The sequence below is a fragment of the Gossypium hirsutum genome, chromosome A02 (assembly GCF_007990345.1).
Source record: "Gossypium hirsutum isolate 1008001.06 chromosome A02, Gossypium_hirsutum_v2.1, whole genome shotgun sequence".
In the NCBI taxonomy this organism is placed as follows: Eukaryota; Viridiplantae; Streptophyta; class Magnoliopsida; order Malvales; family Malvaceae; genus Gossypium; species Gossypium hirsutum.
Genome location: NC_053425.1, coordinates 39,858,516 through 39,875,695, shown reverse-complemented (window position 1 = coordinate 39,875,695; position 17,180 = coordinate 39,858,516). Strand labels below are relative to the sequence as shown.

Here is a 17,180-nt window from a genome sequence, read left to right as displayed (position 1 = left end):
TCTCTTTAATTTTTGTTGTTGTTATGATGAACATATCTATGATTATTTATGTTCTTGGAATGGTTAATTTAATCAATTTAGCTTGAATTTAATTCGTGTTAGGTTGATTGCATTTCGTCTTCTTAAATTGTTAAAATTGTGTTTATGTTGTTATAGGCCTCGGTAAGATGCTTGATTAAGTAAAATCATGACTAAGTTATTCTTGCATTACAATTGTTAGGTAACTAATGAATTAATTATTTGAACGGATTGAAATTGTAATTAATGGATACAATACTTAATCAGTGCATGTTTAATCATCTAAGGTAGCTGAAGGTTAAATTAGCAACGGTATCTGACGATACATTTGCCTTGCATAACTTTCAAGATTATTGTGATTAAACTATTTCAAGGTAAGGTTACTTTGTTACCTCACATAGACTTTTATGTGCTTATTAAATCGAGTTAATTGTTTGAATTGACATAGGAATATGTTTAAAAGATTATTTCGATTTAATAAGTATGTATGTGCAATAACATATTTGCTTATTAAGATTTGTTTAATCGGTTGAATTGACATAGGGATATAGTCAAGAAATGAATTGATTTTGGTAGGTGAGTATGTTCATAAGTTAGCAAGTTACCAAGTTGTTGTGAATTTATTCGTAACAATATAAACATGAGCTTAATAATTCTAAGTTATGAAATGTAATTAATCTAACACAATTATGTCATCTTGATTAAAATCGTATTTTGAAATTGTGCATTTGAGATTTATTTATTTATTTAGTTTACTTAGTTTAAAATCTTAGTTTTTAATCACCCTATTCAAACAAAATATTTTTCTTCACCAAAATGTTTTAAATAGCATTCATAAATAATTCTTTTCACAGTCCCTGTAGTATGATAACTCGACATTTACTTGTCACTTTATTACTTGTTGCGATTACGTACACTTGCACGTTTTCATCGTTCCAAAATACGATCCGAGTGTTTGATGAACTTTCCTGCACACCGGCTGTATGTTTAAAGTGTGCTATATCCCTTTTGAGAGACACTGCATATCAGTGGTGGAATACATTAACATTTGTGGTGCCTAGAGAGAGAGAGAGAGCCATCTGGGAGTTCTTTCAGGTCGAGTTTCGAAAAAAGTACATAAGTCAATGATTTCTAGATCAAAAGCAAAAAGAGTTTTTAGAACTGAAACAAGGCTGCATGACTGTAACCAAGTAAGAAAGAGAATTTGTACGGTTGAGTAAGTATGCTAGGGAGTATGATTCTACTAAAGAGATAATGTGCAAGCGGTTTGATGACGGGCTGAACGAAGATATTAAACTTCTAGTCGGGATATTGGATTTAAAAGAATCCATTGTATTAGTTGCGCATGCCTGCAAAGCTGAAGAACTAGGTAAAGAAAAGAGAAAGGCTGATTTTGAAGCTAGAGATTCGAGAAAGAGACTGATAAATAACCCCTATCATTCTTCATCAAAGAATTCTCGAGATTCTTTCAAACGCATTGATTGAGTACTCTAATAGAGATCATGGGAAACAATTTACAAGTTTAAAAACTCCAGCTATGTTAGTATTAAGTGAGATCGAATAAACCTGAATGTGGACAATGTGGAAACAATATTTTGGAAAGTGTAGACTGAATGATAAAGCCTGTTTTAGATGTGGCTCGCTCGAACATTTCATTTGAGATTGTCCTGAGTTAGATTAGAAAGATAAATCTTAGAATATAACAAAAGATAAATCTTAGAATATAAGATCAAGCAACCCGACTGTGAGATGAAGACCATCCTATAATGTGGGAAATGTGAGTGATGGTAGAGGTGCAACACGAGCTATTGTTGTGAGATCTAAGGCTAGAGCACCTAGCAAAACTTATGCTATTCGCGCTCGCGAAGAAGCTTCATCTCCAGATGCTATTACCGATACATTATCTCTTTATGACACTGATGTAGTTGCATTGATAGATCCCAGATCAACTCATTCATATATATGTGTGAACTTAGTGTCTAGTAGGAATTTACTTGTTGGTTCTACTGAGTTTCTTATAAAACTGTCGAACCCCTTAGGCAAATATGTCCTGGTTGAAAAAGTTTGTAAGAATTGTCCGTTAATGTAACACCTCTTACCCGTATCCAAGGCTGGAACCGAGTACAAGGCATTACCAAACTTAACAATACACATAGACGAAAACCGAGCCATAAAATTTCATTTAATTCAAAACTTTTCAAACACATGCATAACAAACAAAGCTAACTATATCATCACATCAAAACATAGGACATGGCACGATTAATTAAACTTATAAACCATAATGGATAAGGACTACATCTCATGATCATATATGATAACTCAATGCAGACTGATACGTATGGTCAAAATCATAATAAACATACATATCACAAACCAACTTCCTATACACGCCACTCACTTGATATTTCTAATATTTGAATTAATTCTCCCAAAATGATAGTTTGATAGTGTGATTTTGCCTCCAACGATCTCCAACCCCGAGCCGACCTGCCAATACTAAAGAAATTGAGAGGATGGGTAAGCTTTACGCTTAGTAAGTTCATATGAAAATAATAAGCAATTACTACCACGCTTTTCAAGATAAAACATTATAATTGTACAACTACACATGTTCAGGTTAAGCTGTGTTATCGAGTTACAGTTACTAAATCATACATATCTGAAGCTACAAAACACTAAATTTAGTTTTGTTAATTTTCCTTGAAACTATATTCATATATATTTCTCCCATAAAATTTCCATAATTTTTTGTTTATCCAATTAGTACATTTTATTCATTAAAGTTTCCCCTGTTTCAGGGTATGACTACTCTGACCCCTGTGCACTACAAACCAAATTTCTCCCTGTACAAAATTTCAACGACCATGCCATTTGTTTCCCTTAAAATAGACTCAATAAGGAATCTACGCATGTAAGGTATGACTCTTAATAAGTTTTGTATAATTTATGGTGAATTTATAAATTCAGAACAGGGGATCTCGAATTTATTCTGACACTATCTCACAAAAATTATAATATCACATAATATATAACTCTTTTACTCCCCTTGTTTCTTTTATATGAAAATAGACTCATTAATATTAATTCCATAATTTTTTTTAAATTTAATTCAACTTATACAATTTTTTGGTAAATTTTCAAAGTCATGCACTGCTACTGTTCAACATTGTTTTACTACTAAAGTTCACTTTTACACAATTCACTTAACCCATTCCATTTTACCGAGGTTCGCTCAAATATCAAGCATATTGCTCATAAATTCAAATAAACATATACTTGCACTTGTTCATCACATAATCACTTTCACATTTATTTTCATTTAATCGATTTCCTGTTGAACTCATCGGAATAATAATAGATACATAATTGCCTGCACATTTTCCCATTTCCACACTTGTAGCCGAAGATATCTGGTACGCGTAGTAGCCTACACTTAGTACTACACATGCGACCAATAATCTGGTACACGTAGTAGCCTGCACTTGGTACTACACACGTGATCACAGTTTTTGGGTACGCATAGTAGCCTGCACTTAGTACTACACATGCAACCAATTATCCGGTACACGTAGTAGCCTGCACTTAGTACTACACACGTGACCTCACAATAGTTCATTTGTATCGTTTCTATTCCAAAGGCTCAACCGAGAAATTCCTTACTTTTCAACATTTTACTAAATTGTCTGTAATCAATTTAATTTCATAACTTCCATCAAATAACCATTTGATAGGCGGCCACATTTCATATGATATCAAAATATAATAACATAAAAAGAATCGATAGATTATTTATGTACGAACTTACTCGAAGTGTCGATCTCACTATCCATAGTACCAATTGTCCATTCATAGTATAATAAGACACAACTCAAATATCAAATCAGCTTTTAAGAATTTACATAACATATATCACTTGTCATGTATCATCATTTTCTTGCATTTCATGTAACATTCTTTCGTGTTATATTTCCACATCATAAACACCATTCCATCAATTTTTCCAATATATTAAAACTCAAGGATTCTTTAATGAAACTTCAAAAAAAATTTAGAAACCTCTTAATCAGGTTAAAACCTATTGATTAACACTTTGAAATCACATTTTTACTTGAAAATATGAAATTCACCATAAACGCCTCTATTTTTGACTTTTAATCAAAACATGTGATTTAACGGCTAAAAATTCAGTTTCAAAGACCTAATAACATTAAAAACTAATAAGAAAGTGCATGGTTACCTTTGATGGAAGAATAAACGAGTTTTTGATGCAAATATAAAAAACACACAAGTGAAGAAGATAAAGAAATAAATGGTATTTTAAGATGTTTTCTTGAAATTTTATGGAGGTTTAATTATTGGGGAATGATGGAAATCAAAGGAATATAGTTTGGGAATAAAAAATCAATTGGAAGAGTAAGGGAGAGCAATGGACGACAAAGCTTTATGTTGGGGAAAACCTATTGTGAAAATAAAACTAGGAATCGGGTTTTTAAGTTGGTTTTTAAAATTTGATAAAACTGCAACAGAAATGCTCATAATTTTGACCCTGTTACAAATCAGTCATTTTTCTAAAATTAGAGGTCTTTAAAACTTATTTTCAAAATTTGATTTGATTTTCTAAAAACCATAGTCAAAAACATTACTAACATACTATGTCACAAAATTTTAAACACTCTAAGGCTAAAACTCCTAAAATACCCCTAAAACTCCTAAGCCCTATTTTAAGGTGTTACACATAAGGCTTACTCTTCTTCAGTTGAATTATTTCTCTAATTTAAGCATACCATGATAACTAAATTCTGATGTTCTTCAATTGGTGGATAGTTTATACGCCAAATCATGAGTTCGCCAAAAGCTAATAACTTGCGGACTCACTATCCGAGTGCAGAAGAACAAACAACTATGTCTACATGCCTTTTATTTGGATTAGTCAGATTTGGGGGGTGACATTAGGTCTATACATTACAAAATTTTGAGGTTAAAGCATAATTCAGATAAGATTTTGGGAACATGAACATGGGCACCCATAGAAGGAAGAATAATATAACATAGTATTTTATTTATGCTGAAAGAGAAATTAACATAATAAAAAAATAAGTTATTTTCTACATAGCTTTAATGGTTTGCAAAATTTAAAATAAAATAAACATAAGGTAAATTAAGTCTTATAAATATGGCGAAGTCATTAAGCATAATAATTTTAAACCAAAGCAAATTCCACGTTATCTTTTGTCCAGGGTTCGCTAGTACCTATCCTGGGTTTAGCCTCCCTTGGATAACTCACCTCGCCACTGCCTTCATTGCTATCTAGCTATTTTCAAAGTAAAAGAGAAGTCGGTGAGTTCTTTGAGAACTCAGTGAATATACAGGAAACAAAACAACATGCAAAAAACAAAAGTTAAACAGAAGTATTATTCTGCGAGTTAGGCTCGCCATAAAGATGCGAGACCCAGTTCGCAGCTACCTGCTTGTCAATTAAGTAGTGAAACATAGAAGCCTTTAAAACAAACTCACACGTACTTGTTAGAAAACATATTCATGTTCGCGTAAAGTATATTCTTTGACTTGTTCTTGTTGGAAAACTTAAAACATATTAATGTGTTCGTCTTGTCTTATTTGTTTTATTGGATAAGCAGACCTCCTTATAACACCTCATTTGTAACTCAAAGAGTCCTTAACATGTCCCATAAGTATAGTATAAAGCTAAACATTCTCTAAACCTGCCAACATGTCACCTTGAATGGAGCAGAGCTCGACATTCCCTTATCTCTCCAAACATGTCCCAAGGCCTCAACGCCCAAATCACAAAACTTGAATGTGAGTACTCACAATCCTATGGCATGCCATTATATCCAACATATACAGAAAGATATCCTGCCAAAAACATTTATAAAACATAAAGATCACCAATATGCGGAACTCACAAAAATAGTTGTTCACATAGACCTCACATATCTTAAAATGTTTAAAATGTAAAGCTCACAAGGGAGCACGCATAAAACATATTTTAAAATCATAATCATAAAATAGAGTTTAAGAAAATCTTACTCTTGGAACTTAGTATAAAACCCCTAAGATCTTGAATACCATAATGGTTCGCACACACAAGTGGTGATCCCTGAACATTCATTGATTTGCCATGAATTTTAACCAGTTTTGGTTTTCCCTTTTCCTTGCTGGTAGATGGTCCGCCTGGTTCGTAACATACATAAACATTCACATATTATTTAACAAACAAAGCATATTGAATTCACACATACAATTGAACCTAGTTTCCTAAACAATTTACCCTAACAGAGCAGGGATTTACTGATACGTGATATTCACGACAGGTTTTAAATATTTATAATTAATCGTTCTTGAAACTAACTATTATCATGATGAAGGCAAGTGTACCTATCGAACAGTAGTATAGCTTCAGCAAGACCGGATCGTCAAACCCAAAGGAACCAAGAGTACTAGTAATTACCTTCTTTTTATTATCTAGCCCAAAATTTAATGGATTTGGTTATCTAAACTAATTACTAAACTAAGAATGCACGGAAAGAAAATTTGGGAAAATACTTTTTAGAAAATTCAATTGATTAAGACAATACCTAAGGAAATTCCACCTAGACTTCACTTGTTATTTGACTCTGGATCAGATGATTTATTCATTTGACTTGATCCGTAGAAATCCCTAAGTTATATTATTATATCTCTCGAGACTAATAACGTCTAACCCTAGGTTGATTAATTGAAATCTCTTTCTAATTAACGCCCTAGTACTGCATTAACTCGATTTATGGATCCCCTTATTAGGTTTCACCCTAATCTGGCAAAATCTTATCACCCCATCTCTAGGCGTGCAATCAACTCCACTTAATTATAACAAATTTACTCTTAGACAAGGTCTAATCCTCCTCTGAATAAGAGCATTAACTTGAATCAATATCCTGGAATATTAAAACAAGAATTAAGAACACATAATTAAGAACAAGTCAAATATTTATCATACAATTCAGATAATAATAACAAGATCCGTCTTAGGTTTCATTCCCCTTAGGTATTTAGGGGGTTTAGTTCATACTTATGAAAGAAAACATCTCAAAAGCATGAAGATAACAAAACATAAGAAAACCCAAAACTCCTGAAGGAACTTGAAGGAAGATCTTCAGTCTTGATGATGAATCCAGTTTCTGAGATGGATCAATCAGCTTTCCTTGAGCAATTCCCTACTTCCTACTCCGCGTCCCCCTCCTAAGTGCCTCATCAGGTGTTTAAATAGGCTTTAGAATTCCTAAGAGCCCTCAAAATTGGCCTTTTCTGAATAGGGTTATACTTGGGCTCAACAGGGACACGCCCGTGTGCGATTACTCTAACCCGTGGTCAAGGCTATTGAATAGGCATGGGCGTGTAGTCTACCCGTGTAAGTCGTGCTTCGATCCTGCCAAAGGGACATGGCCGTGTGACACGCCCGTGTGAGGAAGTCCAGGCCGTGTTGATTTTCCATCTAGGTCTATTTTCTCCGTTTTTGGCCCGTTTCTCACTCTTTTTACACTCCTATGCTTACCTAAGTATAAAACATGAAATTAAAGGATTAGGAGCATCGAATTCACCAAATCTAAGGAGAAACCATCCATAAGTGTGCTGAGCATGGGATAAAAATATGTATAAATTACGGTTTATCAAATACCCCCACACTTAAGTGTTTGCTTGTCCTCAAGCAAAATCCTCAACTCACAATCAAAATAAAATCTTTTTAATTTATAATCCCTATCAATAATATCTCACAATAATCCATAAGTATTCATACATTGAAAATTCAACTAAAAGTACATCAAAGTTTCAAACATTCCAAGTTGAGCATTTTATCACGAAAACATAAGTGTCTCCCCTTATCTAAGTGACTACCTTTGATCAAAATATCACAGAGTTTAACATCCTCACTAAATATTCACTCAAATCACTCTATGTGTTTAAGGACATCAATTAAAGCATTCATTATTCAATATGAAAAGTTATTACCATAGGCTTGCTTGAAAATCAAATCTCCACCACTATATATTGAGCTGATACGCCAATCAAAAAGGTCTTTAGAGGGTTGTAACGTGCCTTTAGTTAGGGGGTGTGGTCACAAGCTGAAGGAAAAGGTTAGAATCGAGATTGAATTGGAAAATTACATAGCTAGAAAAATAACCAGTCATCAGTTGAATATGGAATTAACACTCTAGCTCAAAAATGATGAATTACTACTAATATGTGTTGAAGTATTTTTATTTTCTTCTTTTTTTTCTTTTTTAAACAAGAATTAAATACATAGAAGAGAAAAACATAGCTAAGCAATTAGTTCAAATAAAATCTCGACAAAAATAGGGATCAAATTAGGGGATTTCAACAATAATGGGTTATGGGTTAATATTGAGGGTAAATCAATTAATGGCTTGTTAGGCTCAAAGGGGTTCACTAAAGGTTAATTATGAAGGTAGGCTTTTGTGGAGTGAATGGGTTAAACCTAAGTGCCTTTATCATCTTGACATATCAAATCAAATGGTGTGGTCTTGATATGCAAAATCAAGCAAGTTCTAGAATAACAAATCAATACTGACGCACTCATAATAAAAGTGAGCATGAAAGAAATAAAATATGCTCTAAAGGCTCAAGATCTCACAAAGATTATGGCTTTTTGATGTTTAAACTTGTGAATTTCAACTCACGATAATACCTAAACTTAGGGAAACAACCTAAAAGTTTATAATTCTTCAAAAATCAACTTATCGTGCTTGATTACCTAATGTCTTAAAGTTTAAACAATCAATGCATAAATGCCTATGTTTTAATTCAAGACATATCAATAAAAATAATAAATTAATTAAAATTCATTCTAATAGTGATATGAGTGATTCACGTGAGAATAAGACAAAATTTAGGGATTTCTAATGTGATATGAAAGACCCCCACACACTTAAGATGTACATCGCCCTCAATGTACAAAGATAGATATATTGAAAAATATAGATAAATAATCATAAGATAGGGAGAGAAGTGAAACTTCCTGAATGATGAATGAACTCCTTGATTTGGAGTTATGGAGAATAATCGGCCAAGGCAATGATGAGAGTGGAGGAGGATACTCCGGTGGTGGTAGAGGTTCATTACTCCATAAGTCCTGCGCCAAAAGAATATTATATCTGGTGGTCGCAATGGCCGTGGTCGAGTAGGACATGGTAGTCGTGGAGAACCTTTACCAGTGGAGTTTTTAGTTCCTATGCAATGATGAGCTTTAGAGCTTTTTATAACTGTGATAAAATCAGGAACTTTTTAGGAAATATAAGGAAGCACAACTACTCGTAATGAAATAGCCAAAACTATAAATTACTCAATAAAAATTATAAAAATTAAAATTAAAATAATAATAATGGAAAATGAAATAAAAAGTACTTAAATAAGATAAATAAAGATAAAAGTGAAAATAAAAATAATAAAATAATAAAATTTTAAACATCGTCATCGCTGGATGGTTCGCGAGGTGGTGGTGATGAAATCTGATGTAGGGTCGCATCAATGTGATCAAAGCGCTAAAAACATTGCTGCTCAAATCGTGTAAGGCACTCAGGGATGTCAGAGTATGAAGCCACCGCATGAACTGGACGATGGATAGGTGGTGGCTGAGACGGTGGGTTCTCATGACGTGAAGGGACATCATCAGTAATGTCCTCTGGGTCTTCCTCCTCGGTGGACTGGACGAGCGGTACTGAGGAGGGTAAGTGCCACATCGTTTCTTCATCATCCTTCTGTTTAGCATGCTCGAGATGCCCTTTGGGGACATGTGGCTGATGAGAGTGAGGGAGGATGATTGTGCCCTATGTTGAGGAGCCCGAAGTGTCGTGCCAATCGAGTCACATAGGGCTCGATAGAGATGACCCCCCATCCAATGTCGCTCCGTCTGATGGCGGATGGCGAGGGCGATGAAGTAGGCAAGGTCGAGGACATGCCTGTTCGCTATGCTCCATAAGAAATAGGTGTCGTGGGTGGTGACGACGCTGGTGCTCTCTCGTCGTCCCACCAGAGTGTGAGCCAAGATGGCTTGTAGGTACCTCAAGGATAGAGGGAGAGCCGATGCCTTGGAGCGGCTAGGATCGTAGGTGGTCGAGGTAGGTACGAGGTCCTTCCACCACTTTGAGGGAGAGTAGTGAATGTGGCGGTAGAGGGTGTCGAGTTCATTGTAGTCCATGAACTCCTCCGTGAACAGCCCTAGTGCAATCCCAAACTCGAGTCCGCTCAACTGGCACACTGGACCACCAAAGCAGAACTAGACCGTTCTAGGATTGTCGAAGTTGGTCATGACGGCCTGAAGATAGAATGTCGAGCAGAGTTCCAATGTGAACTCGAGATACGTCAGCTTCACGATCTCAAAGAAGAGCCCCCACGAGTCAGTCGTCATGAAGGCTCAGACCACGTCAGCCAATTGAATCTGTTCAAGTGCGGCCCAGTCAATGCAGTGGCCCACACCTAGGGGTCGAGCCCGTAATGTCTGAAATAGCTCCTCCTAGGGTCCCAAGGGGAACTCAAAGAAAGGGTGACAGATCTCAGCAATAGGACTCGAGGATGTTGCTGCTCCTTTCTTTTTTTTCGAGGCGGGGACAACGGTTTTCTTACCACGTGAGGATGACATTGTATATTTGCATTGAAAAGTCGAAGATCAACCGATATGTCCCAAGAATAGCATGGAAAAACAAAACTAAATAGAAATATTTCATGAGACTCACGTGCTAGATGAAGTAAACAAAACTAAAAGAATTAAAGAAAATATATTAAGTTATTAAAATATGACTATGAGAATAATGCTACGGGAATATATAATGCATGAGTGCATGTGGGTAAGCATAAAATCCATGGAAACGAGAAAGATGGATGAATGTAGTATGAAAAATGGTAATATTCTTTAATGACAAGCATGAGTATTATTATTCTACTATGAATATTCACTTAAGATAGTCAAATGGATCAGAGAAATCATGAAATAGGCAAAATATTTAAAGAAAATATAGTGAAAAAAATGAAAACAAACGCAAAAGGGAGAAGCTTGGGTCATCGAAAACAGTGTTGTAGGCGGCGCACGGGCGTGGCAAGTAGGGCGTATGGAGTTGCAGTGGCTAGGGTTAGGGATTTTTGGGGAGGGAGATGATGAATAGTGAGGGTTTATATATATTTTTGGGCACACGGCTATGGGGCACGCCCGTGTGCCCTAATTTTTGCCCGTGTGTTTCGTGATTTTTTAAATTTAGGCACGTCTAACATTCGCCCCACGCCCGTGTTACTTGGGCGTGTGGGTGCACATGGCCGTATCGCACGATTGTGTCTTGCTTCGTTCACTTCTCCTACGCCTATGTATGATAGCCCACGCCCGTGTTAGTTTGACAGTGTTGACCATAGGGGCTGGGCACAGGCACGTCGAACTCCTGTGCTAAATTGACAGGTTCACCCACGGTTTCAAAACAAGGGCATGTCGCACGCCCGTGTTGGTTTGGTAGTTTCGCTCATAGCCTTATCACATGGCCGTGGCGACTTATCGCATGCCGTGTTGGGGAAAATTTTTTGCCCTATTTTCACACGGCCGTATCGCACGGCCGTGTCTCCTCCTATGGTGTGTGCACGGCTTAAGGCATGCTCGTGTGCCTGGCCGTGTGGATCAAAAAACCCTATGTTTCAAGACTCGGTTAGTATGTTAGATGTGAAAAACTAGAATTTAAATAAATCATTACTGTTAATGCTCGGGTTGCCTCCCGAGAAGTGCTTATTTATAGTCTAAGCTTGACTTACCTCTCTGGTGTGTGATCATGGTGGCTCGAGGAGTTTACATTCCTCATCCTTGCTATCAACTTTATCAATATAAGGTTTAAGACGAGTATTGTTTACTTTAAAAGTTTCAAATTTAGGGTGAATTACCTCGACTATACCATGTGGGAAAATACTGAGTACAGTGAGAGGAATTTCTTCATTAGGTTCAGAAGTGGAAATACGAGGATCTGTTGCATCTAGTAGTACTTTGTCTCCAACCTTAAGTTGATTTGGTGATGTATTGAGCTCGTCCTGACTCGGTTTCTATTTATCAGGTGTTCTAAGTTTCTGTATCCGCCATTCATCTAGTTCCTCGATTTGTAGCCTTCGTTCTTCATAGATAGGTCATTTGTTGTTGCTTGAACATGGCTCGTGTAGGTTTTTCACACTTATTTCCTGCAAAGTAGGTTGCACCACATGGTCAGTTTTAGTAGAATGATTTATACAACCACATTCAATTTTTGATGTGTTACTCGAATTACGAGCTTGAAGGGTGATTGTGTAGTCTCCCACACGAAGTGTGAGTTCACCTGTGCCAACATCAATTATTGTTCTAGCAGTTGCTAAAAAGGGCCTCCCTAAAATTAAAGGAATGTTACTATCCTCTTCTATGTCTAGAACAACGAAATCAACTGGGAATATAAATTTGTCAATTTTAATGAGTACATCTTCAATAATCCCCCTAGGAAATCTGATTGTTTTATTGGCTAATTGAATACTCATTCTAATTTGTTTGGGTTTCCCAAGACCTAGTTGTTTAAACATTTTGTAAGGCATGACATTGACACTAGCCCCTAAATCAGCCAAAGCATTATTAACATCTAGGCTACCAATTAAACAGGGAATCGTAAAACTCTTTGGATCTTTTAATTTGTTGGCCAGCTTATTCTGTAGTATGGCTGAGCAAACCGCATTTAGTTCCACATGCGGCGCCTCATCCAACTTCCGCTTATTTGTTAAAAGCTCTTTTAAGAATTTAACTGTGTTTGGCATCTGCGAAAGAGCTTCAATAAACGGTAAGTTAATATGTAACTTCTTTAATAATTTAAGGAATTTACCAAATTGTTCTTCTTTACTATTTTTCCTTGTGGCGTTTGGGTATGGCACACGAGGTTTGTACTCTTTACTTACCGATTTTTGGTCATTGTGGTTCACCTCACCCTTACCTTTACTTACCACAGTTTCTTGCCTCTGTTCTGGTTTAGGTGCAACTAACCCTTCCTCATCTTGAATGGTAATTTCATTGATTTTCTCCCTTGGGTTAGATTTAGTCTTACTCGGTAGGCTACCTTGTGGTCGTTCAGATATCAATTTAGCGAGCTGACCTATCTAAGTTTCAAGCCCTTGGATCGACGCTTGTTGATTTTTAAGTGCTATCTCGGTATTCTGAAAATGAGTTTCTGACACTGAGATGAACTTTTTTAGCATCTCCTCAAGGTTCGGCTTTTTCTCTTGTTGGTAGGGTGGTTGTTGGAAGCCGGGAGGTGGTGGTGGTCGCTGATTTTCTTGGCCTTCCCATGAGAAATTTGGGTGGTTCCTCCAACCTGCATTGTAAGTATTACTATAAGGATTATTTGAGATTGAGGATAATTACCCATGTAATTTAACTGCTCGTTCTCCATATTGTAGCCATAGATGGGTATTCTGGATTGCTCGATCCACCTCCACTTGCTTCACACTGCATTACTAGGTAAACTTGTGAAGAACCAAGAAAACCGTCAATTTTTTTATTCAAAAGTTCTACCTGATTGGAGATCATGATGACTGAATCAACGTTAAAAACATCGACTGCTTTCATTGGCTTTGTCCTCATGACTTTCCACTGATAATTATTCAGTGAAATCTCTTCTATAAATTCATAAGCATCTTCAGGTGTTTTATTATTGACAATCCCACCAGTGGCTGCATCAACCATTTGTCGAGTCGAAGGATTCAGGCCATTATGAAACATTTGAACCTGTAGCCAGAGTGGTAACCCATGGTGAGGGCATCTTCTCAAGAGGTCCTTGTATCTCTCCCATTCATCATAGAGTGTTTCTAGATCCATCTTTACAAAAGAAGAGATATCATTACGTAATTTAGTCGTTTTAGCCGGCGAAAAATATTTTAATAAAAAATTTTCGGCCATTTGTTCCCAAGTAGTGATTGACCCTCGTGGTAACGAATTCAACCATTGTTTAGCTTTGTTTCTCAATGAAAAAGGGAATAATCGAAGGCGAATGGCGTCATCAGAAACGTCATTAATTTTAAATGTATCACATGGTTCCAAAAAGTTTGCCAAGTGAGAGTTGGGATCTTTGTCCTGCAAACCATCAAACTAAACAAATTGCTGTATCATTTGAATTGTGTTAGGTTTCAGTTCAAAAGTATTTGCAGCTACAGCAGGTCTAACTATGCTCGATTCAGTTCCTGATAAAGAAGTTTTAGCATAATCATACATAGTGCGCAGAGCAGGATTCTGATTAACAGGAATCGCAGGAGGTAGCGGGTTTTCTTAGTTTTCTGCCATCTCTTCAGTTGTGGTTGAAGTATCGTCCTCTTTCTCTTCTTCTATGTATCTTAGCCTTCGCCTTATTTCTCTTCAGTTTTTACGAATTGTGCAGTCGATCTCACTATCAAATAGTAATGGTCCTGACGGGTTTCTTCTGGTCATAAACAAGAAAAACCTATCAGAAGAAAATAAATGAAGAATTAGAAAAGAAAATTAAAATTAAAATTGCAATAAAGGTAAAATGGCTAAAGTAATAAAAATCGAGTGTTCCTAATATCTTAGTTCCCCAGCAACAGCGCCAAAAACTTGATACGTGATATTTGCGACATGTTTTAAATATTTATAATTAATCGTTCTTGAAACTAACTATTATCACAATGAAGGCAAGTGTACCTATCGAACAGTAGTATAGCATTAGCAAGACCGGATTGTCAAACCCAAAGGAACCAAGAGCACTAGTAATTACCTTCTTTTTATTATCTAGCCTAAAATCTAAGGGATTTGGTTATCTAAACTAATTACTAAACTAAGAATGCACGGAAAGAAAATTTGGGAAAATACTTTTTAGAAAATTCGATTGATTAAGATAATACCTAAGGAAAAATCCACCTAGACTTCACTTGTTACTTGACTCTAAATCAGACGATTTATTCATTTGACTTGATCCGTTGAAATCCCTAAGTTATATTATTATCTCTCTCGAAACTAATAACGTCTAACCCTAGGTTGATTAATTGAAATCTCTTTCTAATTAATACCCTAGTGTTGTATTAACTCGATCTATGGATCCCCTTATTAGGTTTCACCCTAATCCAGCAAAATCTTATCACCCTATCTCTAGGCGTCCAATCAACTCCACTTAATTATGACAAATTTACTCTTAGACAGGGTCTATTCCTCCTCTAAATAAGAGCATTAACTTGAATCAATATCCTGGAATATTAAAACAAGAATTAAGAACACATAATTAAGAATAAGTCAAATATTTATCATACAATTCAGATAATAATAACAATATCTGTCTTAGGTTTCATTCCCCTTAGGTATTTAGGGGGTTTAGTTCATACTTATGAAAGAAAACATCTCAAAAGCATGAAGATAACAAAACATAAGAAAACCCAAAACTCCTGAAGGAACTTGAAGGGAGATCTTCAGTCTTGATGATGAATCCGGTTTCTGAGATGGATCAATCGGCTTTCCTTGAGCAATTCCCTTCTTCCTACTCCGCGTCTTCCTCCTAAGTGCCTCCTCAGGTGTTTAAATAGGCTTTAGAATGCCCAAGAGCCCTCAAAATTGGCCTTTTCTGAATAGGGTTATACTTGGGCTCGATAGGGACACGCCCGCGTGAGGAAGTCTAGGCGGTGTTGATTTCCTATGTGGGTCTATTTTCTCCGTTTTCGGCCCGTTTCTCGCTCTTTTTACTCTCCTATGCTCACCTAAGTATGAAACATGAAATTAAAGGATTAGGAGCATCGAATTCACCAAATCTAAAGAGAAACCATCCATAAATATGTTGAGCATGGGATAAAAATATGTATAAATTACGGTTTATCATTTGCCTTGATTTCTAAGAGCTAGGTTCTAAATAGAAACCTAATGACAATAAAATAATCGATGAGACAATTTTCCATGGAAAGGGCTTAATTTATAGGCATTAAGTGTTTTAGTACTCTTATGATAGCCTACTTGACTTAGGGAAAATGTTACATGAATACAAATCAACCTCCTATTCAAGTATAACTCTACTTATACTGGCAAACAACAGTTCGCAAACCAACTGGCGAACCCCCAGCTCGCCAAACCTGCTTTTAAACCCCAACTTGCCAAACCAACTGGCAAACCCCTAGTTTGCAATCCAACTGGCGAACTCAGCTCGCTTAATACTGGTGAACCCTCCTTACCACGTCTTTAGGCATACACTTCTCACCAAATCTATTGGTGAACTTTGTTGAAAGTCTTCTAGAGGACACCTGTTCGCCAAACCACTGGCAAAATCCAACTTGCTCAATCTATTTCAGGATGTTACAAATTCCCTTAATAACTCAGAAACCTAGTAAGCCAATAGATTTTCCTTAGCATGGGAAGCATCTAGTATCTAAGTTATTCGTAAATCTCTCTAAGATTCGATCCTCGGAATGCTTCAATGTTTCGTCGTAAACAAGATTTTATATTACAAGTTAACATCGTATACTTGCAATAAAACCGCATTGAATTGTTAAGTATTTTTGTGTGTTTATTGTACACATACATACATGGTCACCCACTCATCTAAGGTTTGTAATCAAGTGAGCGTACACTAAGTTAGCGTGAAAAAGTAGGGTTAATGGTAAGAGTCTATGTTTTCTTCTTTCTTTTCGTCTCATTTTATATTTGGGAGCTTCTAGTTATTTGATGATCCATTAATATGACCATTTAATGATACCATTAATATGGGTATTTTTATTTATTATTAAAGTAGAAGAGATAGAAAGGGAGCTACAAATAAAAGCATGGGGAGGCTTGTAGATTAGAGGGGGAAGAAGAAATTCATATTTTGTTTAATTTGATTGGTAAGATCTTTTGAAAAAAATTATGATTTACCTTTATTATGATATTTTAACTATATGTATAATAATAGTGAGTATTGAGTGTTAATTGCATTTATTTAAAGTAAACAAATGTTAGTGTTGAGAATTATGCAATGTTCATAAGTCTTGAATTAAGGGTGTGTAAGTAATGTTATTGTCATCTTCATAAGGAAAGTGAGTATGAGAGGATGTTAGAATGTGCCCTTATGTAAAAAATGGTATATGTATGTATATTTATAATGAAGAGTGATATTGAATATTACTTCATGGAAGTGAATTAT

General features: G+C 35.8%; 1 non-coding gene across 1 annotated transcript; it reads left to right on the top strand.

The window, feature by feature from the left end:
- The first annotated feature begins 13,814 nt into the window (after positions 1–13,814).
- On the top strand, positions 13,815–13,921 carry LOC121217187 (small nucleolar RNA R71). Its single transcript, XR_005913344.1, has one exon. It is a non-coding gene; the product is annotated as a small nucleolar RNA R71 (small nucleolar RNA).
- The last annotated feature ends 3,259 nt before the right edge of the window (positions 13,922–17,180 follow it).